The 13,453-nt window shown below is 38.7% G+C and overlaps 1 long non-coding RNA gene across 1 annotated transcript in view; it reads right to left on the bottom strand.

The window, feature by feature from the left end:
- Window positions 1-9,812: 9,812 nt before the first annotated feature.
- Window positions 9,813-13,453, bottom strand: part of LOC115597069 (uncharacterized) — a 47,101-nt gene continuing 43,460 nt past the window's right edge. Inside the window, exon 3 of the long non-coding RNA XR_003987009.1 lies at window positions 9,813-9,995. This is a non-coding gene — a long non-coding RNA (uncharacterized LOC115597069). The remainder of the gene's footprint in view (window positions 9,996-13,453) is intronic.

The raw sequence follows: 13,453 nt of genomic DNA, 5'->3' as shown, positions 1-13,453 counted from the left end.
GGTTAGAAACACAAAATGTCGTCCACAGAGCTCTACAAACATACTTTGATTGGTGGAGTAAATACCAACCTAAAATACACCTCCCCTACATCTGTGCTGAACATCAGCAAGCAAAGAAGTCCTGGGGTGCATTCTCCCAGTGCCCAGCGGGCATCCATTTGCAGGGGAAAAAAATCACTTTGCCTCATTAGCTACACACACTCTTAGTTTGTCACAATGCCTTTGCTTGAGTCCTGCTAACAGAGCCCCCTCCCCTCCTCTCTTTCTCTAGGTGGAGACTTCAGGGGCCAGAGGCACAGTTTGGGTGAGTGAGGCCTTTTCTTTCTACCCCTCTCCTAGCTGGTTTAAGGGTTGTAATTATCTTTTGCTGGGGGAGGCTGTAAATTGGATTAAAGTGGAGGGTCTCGGCTGAGTGGATCACCCCCCAACACACACCCGCCACCCCCTTCAGCCCTCCACTTCCACCCCCCCCGCCATCTCACCACTTGGTGGGCCACACGCTGATAAAGTGCGGAAAACCGGATTTGGATTCAGCCTCAGCATTCATGGCTTCCTGCCGGAAAAAATGAAATTTTCCAACAGAAGGGGCCAGTATGCCTGTGGTATCTGTCCGTGTGGTGTATTTCATCTGGCCTCACTCTTCCAGAAACACCATTACCTACGTTATCAGTGTGAACCAACTCAGCCTGACTGGACTAGGAAGCCTGGCCAACTACTATCCATACAGTCTCTGGCCATCTTAGTATTGTAGCTCTCTTCTGTGCTGGTGGGCTGAATTATAGTTTATTCTGTTTAATTAGCAGCTATTTATTAAGGATCTGTTCTAAGATATATTGTATCATAATTGAGATGACTAATCATGTCAGAATTAAATTGAAATTAAAAATATAACAATCTATGCTGGAGGATACAGAGAAAAAAACCCACCATATTAAAGCGAATACACAGGCAGTTAACATCAAATTTGGGGAGACAAAGTGGGAATAGCAGATAGGGAGAGGATGACTGTTTGGGGGTGAAGTCGTTTTCCTGGTGATCGTAAAATTCTAATCCTGTCGAGGAATGTCTCCTGGTCTTTACGGATTGCTGGGATACTGGTGCGTGAAATGGCAAGTCTACCTTTTCCAAATGATGTGAACCCTGTTTTCACTGGAATTGCAAAAGCTTTCACAACTCATGGCAGGTGCAGCATTTGCATTGAATGGGCTTGTCTGTGGAGATTGGTGCCCATGACTATATCTGAATCCTACTTGATTAGAGAGACTCTGCCTTTACCTTTTTTTAAGCTTGTACATGGCACGGACACAGCAGCATCTGTAAACTATACTGTAAGGAAATAACCTTGAAGGAAAAGGTGCCCTTGTGGAGGTGATATGATTAATTTCAAGATACCAAATAACAAAAAACCATGCTCCATGCTGCTGTTTTCCTTAATATTTTCAATAAACTTTAAAGAGAAATAGTGTTGTTTTTACTCCACTGCATTTACTGTATCCGACCTATAGTAACTAGTTACTTTTCAGATTAAGATGTTACATACAAAACATATGAAGGAGTTAAAAAATATGATTTATTCCTTTAGATTAACTATCGCTGCTGTAATCAAAGGAGTTGAAATGAGCTCCATCTCTGACATTCAAATTCTGGTTACATGCTAGGCCTTATCATTGATGGTGTCATATAATACTAGAATATAACACGGTATAAGAGGCCAATTAGCACGATGAATACACATGGTAAAACTTAATTATAACCGTCATTAATAGATAAATGAAAAATGATAAAAGTATAGTTAATCAAATTTTAGTCATTGTTATTTGACTTTTAACAAACAGTGAAATGCTTTATAAACCATTTGTCAAGCAGTTGAACAGATTTATAAACATCAGTTGCAACTTCACACTAAACAATTGCTTAATAAATGGCTTATAAGGCATTCACTTGTTTGTTAATAGTCAAATAACTATTACTGAAGTTTAATTAACTATATATTAGCCCTTTATAGGTGTTGGGTTATAAGAAAGGGGTACCAAACGTGTACTGAATAACACCTTTAAGTATGTTGTACTGTCGTATTATATCATCACATGATTAATAACTACACATGTAACCAGCATTTTAATGTTACAACTGACTGAGGAGGAGCTCATTTTAAGCATTTTGTATCTATTTAACGACTAACAAACAATAAAATGCTTTGCAAAGCATTTGTTAAGCAGCTGCTTATTGTAAAGTTGTTAATTGTGGATAGATATCATGTAGTTCATCTGTAAACATAATCTGGATGACCGCTGTAAAGTTTAAACTGATGTCAATTGATGTTTAACTTAAGAATTGATAAATAGAAGGTTTATAGAGCATTTCATTGTTTGTTAAAAGCCAAATAACTATTAACTAACGTTTAATTAACTTCACATTTATTAATGGTGGTTATCATAAAGTGTTAACTCACTTTCAGTGTCATTTTTTAACTTAACTTTTTTTTTTTTTTTTTTTTACCAATTTTTCTAAATTAAGGCTTTACTGCAGGACTTTTATTTGTAATGACATATTTTAACTTTGGGGTATCACTACTTTACTTTGCTTACATGCTTTTCCTTTTACTTTGTCCACTTCCCACATGTACTAAGTTAAATCTATACACCATTTATTCATATGTGAATACTAAATATGTTTTTCTACCTAGATGTCTGTTTAAGGCTAGCCTAAAGTTTTTAGCAGCAAGTCATCTCTGATCTTTTAGGCTTTAGAAAATGTTTTTTTATGCTTTATGATTTCAAGGTTTGCAAATTTTCCACAAAAGCATGGGCAAAGTTACCATTACAGCCGCTGTCAAATGTTGTACAAAATGTGATTGATGCATTCGTGTGAGCTAAAAAACTACAGTGATGCACGATCAGACATTATCCTTCATGATCTGAAGCTATAAAAAAAATAATCTATGGCGCTTACACCAGACAAACACCTTCACATGTTCAAAATCTCTCTTCAGGTCAAAGGTTTATATCTTCTCCCTTCCAAACCAAATTTGTGAACGTAGTAAGTGAAGTAGCGTAAGGGTTTTCTCAGAGGTAATACCAAACTAGGTTGAGTGGTCCCCTATTGCGGGTATAATGACCTGAAACCTGAAGAGCAATGAAAGAGAGTCTATTGAGGAGGGTTTTTCCATTCACGCAAAATGTCAATGCATTTTCCAACAGACACTTACAAGGGATCAGTGGACCCTCAAGTGTTCATGAAGAAAATAACCTTTCAGTACTACACAGGGATGCTACTCGCCTGAGCCATTCTACGACCATAACACCTCTAATGATTTAACCAAATAGCCTTGGCATTTTAGGAAAGATAGGGGGGGAAAATGAAAGAGAAAAAAAACAAAAACAGAAGAAAACATCAGCGGCCGTTCAGGGTTTACTTATGCCTTCAAGCGATCTGCATGAAACGATCGAGCGAAAGGCCACACAGAGTGCAATCGAGTAAGCTATCTTGCACCCTGGGTTTTAGTTACCAGCGTGGAGGTGTTTTTCATAAGGCGCTAGAAAAACAGAGCTGCTCTTCATATGGGATGCTCTTCTTTTGATGTTTTCTCAGCCTCCCAGCCTGCGCTCTTTTTTCCTGCTTTCAGCCGCGGAGATAAATGGGAGGGAGTGCTGCTGGTAGGAGATTCCTCAACACAGTGGGAGCTCAGCGCCGTCACTATGAGTGTTTGTCTAAGATATGGACTGTTTGTAGTACTCCCCACTACTAATTCATTTATTATTACACACAAGAAATATGGCGCGGGAAAATAAAAAATAAAAAAGTGTGTTTGTATGTGTGACACCACCTCCCTTTTGTTTTAAGTATTGGAATTAAATGTATTTGAATCAGATTTTTTTCTTCTTCTCCCCGCTCAGTGATGAATTAAACACAGCCACTGTATCTAATGACTGTGGAAAAGACCATTTGCCGTAAATTAGCATGAGAAGGCATTGGCAATGAGTTAGAAAAACAATAAATATTCACATTGTGGCTTTTAATTTGCAACTTTTAATGGTTTCAAGAATAAATAAAGTCGTATCGATAAGAGTGCGCAGGGCGATGAGCCTTTTCCCTTGAGGACACTGTCTGTGTACAAAAGGGCTCAGCTAATCCAGGTCTATGTGCGGATCACCCACGGATCTGAATATTTAGACCGGATATGTGGCAACAAATGAGGGCATTCTGCCTCTGTGTTTATTAGACAGTAGTCAGGAGCTCCTTTCATCTTTAATTTCCTGCCGTGTCATGTGAAGACAAAGATCAAACAGGGGACAAAGTGACCCTCCACGCTCCAGACTCCTCTGAGGAGAGTAGGAGAACCCCCCATTGCTCACTCGCCCTGACCCTATCTCCCTCCGCTTCCTCTTCACATAACCCTCCTCCACAGGCCGGCCCTTAAAAGGTGAAACTTATCAAAGCTATTTGTCCTCGATGAGCCTGTCCATCCTGCGTTACTGATTAGCGATTGACTCGGGAACCATTTGTATACTCGCAACTTGATTCTGTCATTGATGAATACCGTGTCACTCCCCGGGATTTAATGTTCCGTACAGGCAACCGTGAATCTGTCACGTTGACTTAATCTGCTTTTAATTTGTATTTTCGCCTTCTTCTCTATCTCCTCGGCGCTCACCCTTTCAGAATGGCCGTTCGGCGAGCCTCTCCGTTCACATCAAAAAAAAGCTTTGATTGCCAATCTGCGTGATCCGCGTCAATCAAACATCTGTTCGCCGTTTTGTCCACTGCTGCACCTGCTGACCTCCAGGTGACCTGCAAAATAAGCAGTGAGGCGGGAAACTACAGGAAGCAATTTACTCTCCCAGAGCTACCTTGGAAAGTGAGAGCCAATCAGAGCTCAGCACAGAGTGTCCATTTTTTGATTAAACGTACTCCAGACTGGGCTTCTTATGTTTGATTTTCTTTCTTTTTAACTGCACCCACAGTGTTACATAGGCAAAGGGGAGGGGAAATTTCTCCCCTCCAAATGGATTGCAATTTCCCCCCATTTAGCACCTGAAGGTAATTAGCTTGAAGAGATTGCAGAGTGAGAAACACGTTCATGGAACATTAACTCTCGCACATTCTCCAGTTGCAGGGAATTAATAGGAAAGATTAAAGTTTAAAGAGAGCAAATGCCATTAGCTCACAAACCCCTTCTCTGGGGCTGCAAGCAAACCGTGCTAAACCAATGCTGCTTTTAAAATGGCTTCTTCCCTTTTTTACGTCTCATGATGGTTTTTATCATATTACATGTTAAGTTTCATAGGTGTACACTGTGATGCATGCGAGGCACAGTCTCCTGCTGCCTTACATTGTCCTCGTCATTAAGTTTCCCTGTGTCCTCTTATGCTAATGAGCTTTTCTGTGCACTAAATTTAACGGCGAGCTGAAGTAAAATGTAAACACATAAATAATCAGCATCAGTGCAGATTTAGATACACTTTCTAAAAGGCACTTCTTTATCATGTCCTCTTTGGTGAGCCTTCCGGGATGTTTTAAGACTTCGTGTGTGTATCTAATCATTTATTTCCATCATACATCGAGTTTTCGTTCGGTTATACTTTCCTCCACTTATTTGCCCATTTAGCCATTCATCCATCAATCTATCTACCTTAAGGGGATAGAGGAGGAGACGGCAATTGGCAATGAATTTTTAGAGGCCATCCCACTCACAGATTCCATCATAGCCTGAAAAATTCTGTGAGGTAAAAAAAAAAAAAAAAAAAAAAAAAATGAAATTGAGACATGGTAGAATTTATTGCCCAGAAAATTCCATTCTACTATCTGATTTGAAAAGTCCAGTCCTCCTAGCTTCAGAAAATCTATTTCCCCACATTTTAATACCCCGCGTAGCAGTCCTCATAATTCATTCGAGTGTGTTAAGCTCAGTTTTATTAGATCTGAAACAAATTTTGGTGGGGATCCTATAGGTCATTAACCATGGAGTAATTTTATCCTTGTTTCCCTAATGATGCCATAATGGTGAGTGAATTTCTTAACTAAAGACCAAAGAACATTGTGAAGGTCAGCTTCATCTGCAGGCTCCTTCAAGCGCTTCTCAGAGAGATTGGAAAAGTCGCACATTTTTGAGGAGTCATTAATAACCTTAAAGCTGAGAGCCTATTTGCGTTCTCGCTCTCTACCTTTTAATTTCCCTGCTTTGTCACTCTCTCTCACTCTCTCTCTCTCCCCCCCTCTCTCTCTCTCTCCTTCTAACTCTCTCTCTCTTTCTCTGTTCTTTGATTGCCCTCATGCAGAAAGGAAGGAATGTTGTGTGTGTGTGTGTGTGTGTGTGTGTGTGTGTGTGTGTGTGTGTGTGTGTGTGTGTGTGTGTGTGAAAGCGAGTCAGAGAAAAAGAGAGGGAGAGCAGAAACACTGGTGTGGTGACATACAGATCCCAGATGTGATGCTGCTATAATTTGAATTTTATGCCTTTGTTATCGCTTTAATCATTTTCTTTATTCGTTTTGTTTCAGTGGTCTGGGAGAGACACCTGATAGGGTAAACCACCTAGGGACCCATTTTTATTTGGAATGTGGTGCAAGGTCTAATTAGAATTTGAATTTTGCTGAGCCTTGAAATGGCTGGTACTTTATCCTGATCGCCTTAGATATTGTTCCGAGTCAATCATTTGTCATCGCAAGGCATTCTGGGAAGGTTCTGCTAATGAAGCCCTGGGTTTTGTTCACCATTTTTTGCTGCCATGGCATTTTTGTCCATTTAGGCAGCCTGATGTAAGGACGACAGTGGTTATATATCCATGTTACGACATCCAGCAGGAGCACACTGTGGTTGGACTGCTGGTGTCACATCCATCTGAGGTCTGTCAGTACCTGCACACTGGAGGGTGTGGAGGATCTGTCTTTTACAGAATGCATTTTCTTTTATTAAAGAAAGCAGTCAGATTGTTAGCTCTTTATTCATATTCTACACAGGGGGTGGAAAGCACTGAAATGTATGTGCAGCTGGAGATACTTCTTTCTTTTCTTTTCACCGACTACAACTCTCTTTTCAGCATCATCTCCACTGGCATTTCAGAGCAGAGTGTACTTTTCGCCCAACAGTATTAATCAATAGCTCTATTCACTTTTAATCACATATGGGAAACATATAAAACAATTAACAATTGGACTCAATTGTGAAAAGTAACTGAATCCTAAGTTTACTTTGAGGCTTATTTAACAGGTTTAGCTACTCTTCACATTAAGATTTTGCAAAGAAAAAACACAATTATTATAAAAATTGATTATTTAAAACTATCAAGTAGCAAATGAAGCAGTTCAAATGCACTTCATTCAGCGCCAACATATTTCAGAGTGTTTCCTAAATGTATAATATTATTACTCACAGGGGAAATTCTGTCAACTTTGTGAATCTAAGACTTTCATCGAAATGATATAGTATTCTGACTCTTCTTTACAAGGCATGTCACTGGAATGATGGTCTTTTCATAAAACTGGGTTGTCTGTGCAGTATAGATGCAAATGTTTATCGAATGACCCAAGAAAACAAGAGGAAAGGGCTGTTCTCAATTTGCTAGTTAGGAAACCTGCAACGACCATAATGCACTTCACCTAACCGGAGTTGGGCGGTGCTTTGTTTTGGCTCGTCTCTTCTTTAGCAGGGGAAACTGGCGGCTTGGTCACAAACTTATTTACATATTACAGCTAAACAGTACGCAAAAATGTGTTTCTGAAAACATTTAAGGCAAGAAATGATCAGCGCATTGACGGAATATCGATTCATGTTAGTTCACAATCTGTATTTGGAAAACACTTGTGATCGGGTGGATCTGGTTTCGCCTTAGGTAAATGATCCATCGCTACTTGTTCCATCTTGATTAAAATACCCCATACCAGTACTGATGCCACCTTAACCAACTACAACAAAAGACTCTGCTAATCAATTATTGACAAAATTGATTACACAATGATATAAGATATAAAATAACGTGAAGCTTTTTGCTTTGATTATTTACATTTTGTGATAATGTTCTTTGCTAGGGTAAGACTTTAGATAGAGGGCTTACTTGTAAAGGAGTATTTCTACATTGTTGTATTGATTCGGATACTTAGCTGAGTACTGCAGACAACTCAGAATGCATAGGAGACACACTCGCTCGTTTTTTAGGTGCTTATACTTGATTAACTTTATGCTTTTATTTCACAACAATTCAGAGGCAAATATTGCACTATTTACAGCATTGCACTTGATAACTTTAAGTTTCTGGTTACTTTTCAGTTTTAGATGTATTACAATATATTTAACAAATAAATGATCTACTATGGTCTACTCCACTATAAGACAGGACTTTATTGGAAAGAATTCACGCTACCCATCAATGTAAGAATCGTTTAGCTGAGCTCCAAACGAACCAACATTTAAGTGATGCACACAATAATGCATCAATAATTAGAATCATAATTTGCATCACTCTGAAACTGATTGGAGTATTTTTTCAGTACATTATGATGCTCATACTTTTGTACTTTTACTTTCAAAAGTATAGCAAAATAGAAGTTCAATAAAAGCTTAAGAAAAACGATTTACGAGTTTATTATACCAGTTTGTTTTATTTGTAGATTTATTGCCATTTTCATTTATTATAGAAACAGAAAAAGTTTGAAATCTTTGTTCAAAGACTCCCACAGTGTGAGAACATGTGTGTGTGTGTGTGTGTGTGTGTCTCATTTAGATGGATTCCTCCCAGGGACAGGGGACTACTAGCTGTCCTGTACGTCGTTGTGTGAACAGGAGAAGGTAATGGTGTTTTGTCACAGCCTATCTGGGTTAACGTGTGTCCTCCTCTCAGGTCCCCTCCGATGCATTTTATTTCCCGGGCGCCTCCTTTGGAGAGATTGGAGCTGACAGGCGTTAACATTTAGAAATGTACCAATAAATGGCATTCATGGGTGCTGATATGCAGTTTGCCGGTGGTATATGAAGAGCGGTGCAGCGGCTCTGTGTGCAACACTGGAATATTAACTTCAAAGTAGTTATTATCTGTTAATTATGATATAGTTTCATTGTGCCGGATAATACATGGACTGTAGAGGGAGTTTAGCTCTTTTATTATTTATTCAGAATGTTTGGTATTCAGTTGTAATATAAATTGTTTTCCCTCAGCTCTGCTTGAGCGGGCAGGTATCTCTCGACCATACACACGGGACAAGACTTTTCTGTTAATTGTGTTTAAATCTAATTGGAACTGAAGTAAAAAGTCTGGAAAGCCTGCTTTAAACTCCTTTGAAAAATAAAATAAAATTCTTCTGACAAGATGATGGATCACCTGTAAGTCTACCTGACACTGAAATTAGGGTTTTTAATGACATGCTGCCTCCTCCTAGATGTGAAATTCAAATTCCCTCCCTGGTCTCCCTCCCTGTCGTCACCTGTCCCTTTGACTCGCGTACGCCAAACACAGGCACTTTGTCTTTGTCACTGGGAGCAGGACAATGTTTTTCACCAGCAAGCTTTTGTATTAACCAATCTCATATGGAACTGAGGACATAGCTCATTGAGCACCGTGTTGTTGTTACGTGAGCGCATTTTTCCTTTCATAGGGACCAGCCACAGATTTCTTGTACCACTCATTTTATCCCCGCTGTGGAGGCCTCCATATTGTTCTATACATCATTAGAACTGAATTTAAATTTCTTGCAACTTATAGATCAGATAGAGAAAATAAGTTCCATTCCTTTTTTATTTTTACAGAAAAAAATACATATTTCACAGAAGCAATAATGAGGAATGCTTTGAAATCACAACACACCCCATTAAAACTGAGCTGATCTTGATATTGGAGCTCTTCTGGCACAGCAGACGACGGTGGTACGGTGTCACCTGTAATCAGGTGTGGCACCTCTCATCAACACCCGCATCGGCTCTCTTGTCACCCCACGATGCTCTGTTTCAACAGGGGCCACAGTAATCCATCCTGAAGCATGAAGGAAAGGCCCCGGCCGGCTCTGGGACTGGGGGCAGTGAGAAGCAAATGAAAAATCAATGCTACTGTGACACATTAACTTATCCTCCAATTTCATAACTGGCATTAGGTGTCAGGAGAAATCTGTAGTGTGGGGGTGGCTGGTTGGGCCTTATTGGCTTTCATGGCCACCGCACGCTCTCAGCTGGTGGAGGAAGTGGGCTAAAGTGGTGAGTTACAGAAAAATAATATAAGACAGTGAAAACTCAAGGACTTCATCAGCTGTAGCTGCTGGGCTCAGAGTAAGCAATGTACAGCAGAGGCTGCCCTCTGGGCTCAGCTCAGCACTGGAGCCACATGTCAGTTTCCTTGTGGATTGTTAATTGTATTTGATTTAAAGTTGAGTTTGATCTCGTCTTCAGAAAAAAAAAAGATTGAGCTCCTCTACTGGTCCATGGCTATTCCTGAATAATCCCACATCTCTGTATTATGTGGGCAAATTGCAAGGCAGGTGCTGTTGATTTAAGGTAATTTGTGATATATAGATTACAGGTGTGTCAGTTAAAAATATGATTAGCAACATTTATTGATCACACATAAGCACAAAGTCTAAAATGATCTAAAATGAAGTTAGAACACAAATATGAGAATGTTTTTTATAAATAAGGTCCTAGACATGTAGTATTTTTTTTCATAATTTATGCTAAATTTGAAAAATTTACAACTGTACATGTAAACCTATATGCTTACCTAATGTTTAAAAACTGCTAGTTTTTCTGAAGAAGTAAGGGAAACACAGTCACTGTCTGAATTATAGTTAGTGGCAAGGTGTTCCAACATAAAGATCCCTTTACACATATGTGAAGTCATACATAAAATTCAGTCGGATGTGACTGTTGCAGGTAAAAGTATAATTACCAATTTAAAATGCTTCAAAAGGTGTCTATTCCTTCACCCTCATTAAAAAATAAATAAATGAATATGCAATAATTTTCAATTAAAAACTGTTGGACACAAGATCTGTCCGACAGTCAATTCTTAGTGCATGTGCATTGGAAAGTATTGGACCAGGAATGACTCCCAAACTATTTGTGATGTCACAATAGATGCTTAGAGGATAGAGGATAGAGGATGCTTGTAGGCCCGCCTCTTGAAATCAGACACTCACTGAACACAGAGAAGATTTACATTTTCAGGAATGAATGTGAAAACAGCCTTCTAGTGTCAATCTCTGCACATAGACCATTCTACACAGCAAAACTCAAACATTCAACTATATCAAGTAGTAGAAAATCACATTTTTGACTGGAGGGGGGCTTTAAAAAAGTAAATGTGGTGTGTTTTGCCTTAATTTTGTCTTTTACAATATGACGAGTCCACAATCTTTCCTTAACTATCTTTAATCAAGTGCTTGGAGTGGCTAAAATCATGAAATCATGAAAAATCTTTATGCTTTCAGTGCTACACGTGATAATAAATGCATCGCCAGGGAATGTTTGGCAGACACCTTCTGCATAAATGTTTTGCAGCTTAGCAGATATGTTAATTAAAAACACTTCTTCATTATGTTATATAAGTAATTTTCTCCTTTTCTGTTTTAATTCATGTTAGATTATTCATTTATTGTATATAAATATATATATATGTGTGTTTTTTTTTACATTAACTTTTGCATTTGTGTCACATCTATCCTTTTACATGTAACAGAAATAAATAAATCAGGAATACAAAGGAGAAATAAAGGAGAAATGATTTAAGAAAATGACACATTTTATTGCTCTCTTTGCCTTTGAAGCTCCTCTTAATTCAAAATAAGCACGGCGTTCATCTGTCACATCATAACAATAATAAGCTACAGCAAGTCAGTGGAAATGGTGGAGAGAAAAATAGCCTTCACACGGAGAGCAGGCCTAATCAGTACTCTCTCTCAACTGTTAAATGTATTTAAACACTAAATTAACAACCCATAAAGGGCCTCTGGTACACTACATTCAAATTAGAGCCAGTTCTTATTTACTGCCACAGAACTGCAAAAGTGACACTTTCCCTGATCACATTAAGAAAAGCAACGGAGTGACCTTGGCGTAATGGAGGTGGATGAGATACGAGCGCCACCACCCTCATCCTCAAAAACACACAGATTCCCTGTATCCTCAGCCAGCAGGCGGGGATGAAAAAAAGAGAGAATGATAGAAAGAGGATGACTGTCCTCATCTACAGCATCATTAAATCATCAGCTAATGGTGTTAGCATCAGTTCAGCTGCTAATGCCGTGGCGAACCAGTGAGATTTATGGGAATGACATCTGAGCGTTGAAAAACAGAAGAAAGCGAGAATCACTCCAGGTCCTAGATTTAGAATATGCCCAGCCAGCTTGCAGTTCACCTCTAAGTTCTGTGCCGGGGGTGTTGGTGTCATCTTGTTTAGTGGGAGTTGATCGTTCACATATTTAATGCTTTAATTACACCTCAACAGCTGTGCACAGTGATTTAAGTTTATGGATGTGAAAGCTCTTAATTATGAAGCAAAACGCATAAAGTCATTTCTGATGGTGGATGCAGACAATTAAATTTATTTAAGATTTTCTGCAGAGGCAGAGTAAACGGCTTTCTGAAAATGACCCTTACCGAAATGCACAATATGCTGTAATGTGTTCTATAATGTATGATCAGTGCGAGCAGAAGGCATCAATCAGGAGGCATCATCGGAAAGTGAAGAACACAGTCTGGCTCTTCACATTTATACAATACAAGACACAGCTTCTCTAAACAGTGAAGACACAAATGTGAGCCTCACATAAAAGATGTGACGTTATCTGGATGGATTGTAGGACTTGATGAGCGCTGATTATAGTGAATCACAGCACTCATATACAGCTAGTACCTGTTTTTCTGGCAGCGGCATGTTCTGATTTAGCATTTCCAAACAAACAGACACAGCACTAAAGTCTGTTTGTATGAGTTCTTTGTCATATTAAATTAACATGTACAATTACAATAAGGAATTGTCAATACTTACTTGATACCACATGATTAAAACACCACAATAGCTATTAATTATAGATTCAATAGTGTACCCTAAGCTACAAAAAAGTGGATCTGCAACCCAAGGCTGCACACATATGAACACTATTACAGATGTGTTGGTATCTCTACAAGCACTGTGTGCAGGCTGTTAATAAAGAACGAAAGAAAAAATTCAAATTGTATATCTACACCTTTATCTTTTACCCTTTTCCTGTTTTAACAAAAGACTATAATTTTGTTTATATACATATACTAGTATTGCATGGAAGTTAAATCTTCTGGTATTGTGACAACATTAATGTGTAAATGTATGTGTAAATGAATATAAATAAATACCATTTTGTATTATTAAACATACTACAAGGAGTTTTTAACTGATTATAAAACAGTCTTAGTTTAATGCTGATGCTTCTATATGACCTACATAAAAAAAAGACTGAAGACTGGCTATTCACCTATAATTGCTGTTATTTTTGATGCC

The sequence above is a fragment of the Sparus aurata genome, chromosome 15, assembly GCF_900880675.1.
Source record: "Sparus aurata chromosome 15, fSpaAur1.1, whole genome shotgun sequence".
Classification (NCBI taxonomy): Eukaryota; Metazoa; Chordata; class Actinopteri; order Spariformes; family Sparidae; genus Sparus; species Sparus aurata.
Note: the sequence above shows the minus strand (reverse complement) of the source record. Positions and strands in the feature narration are given on the sequence as shown.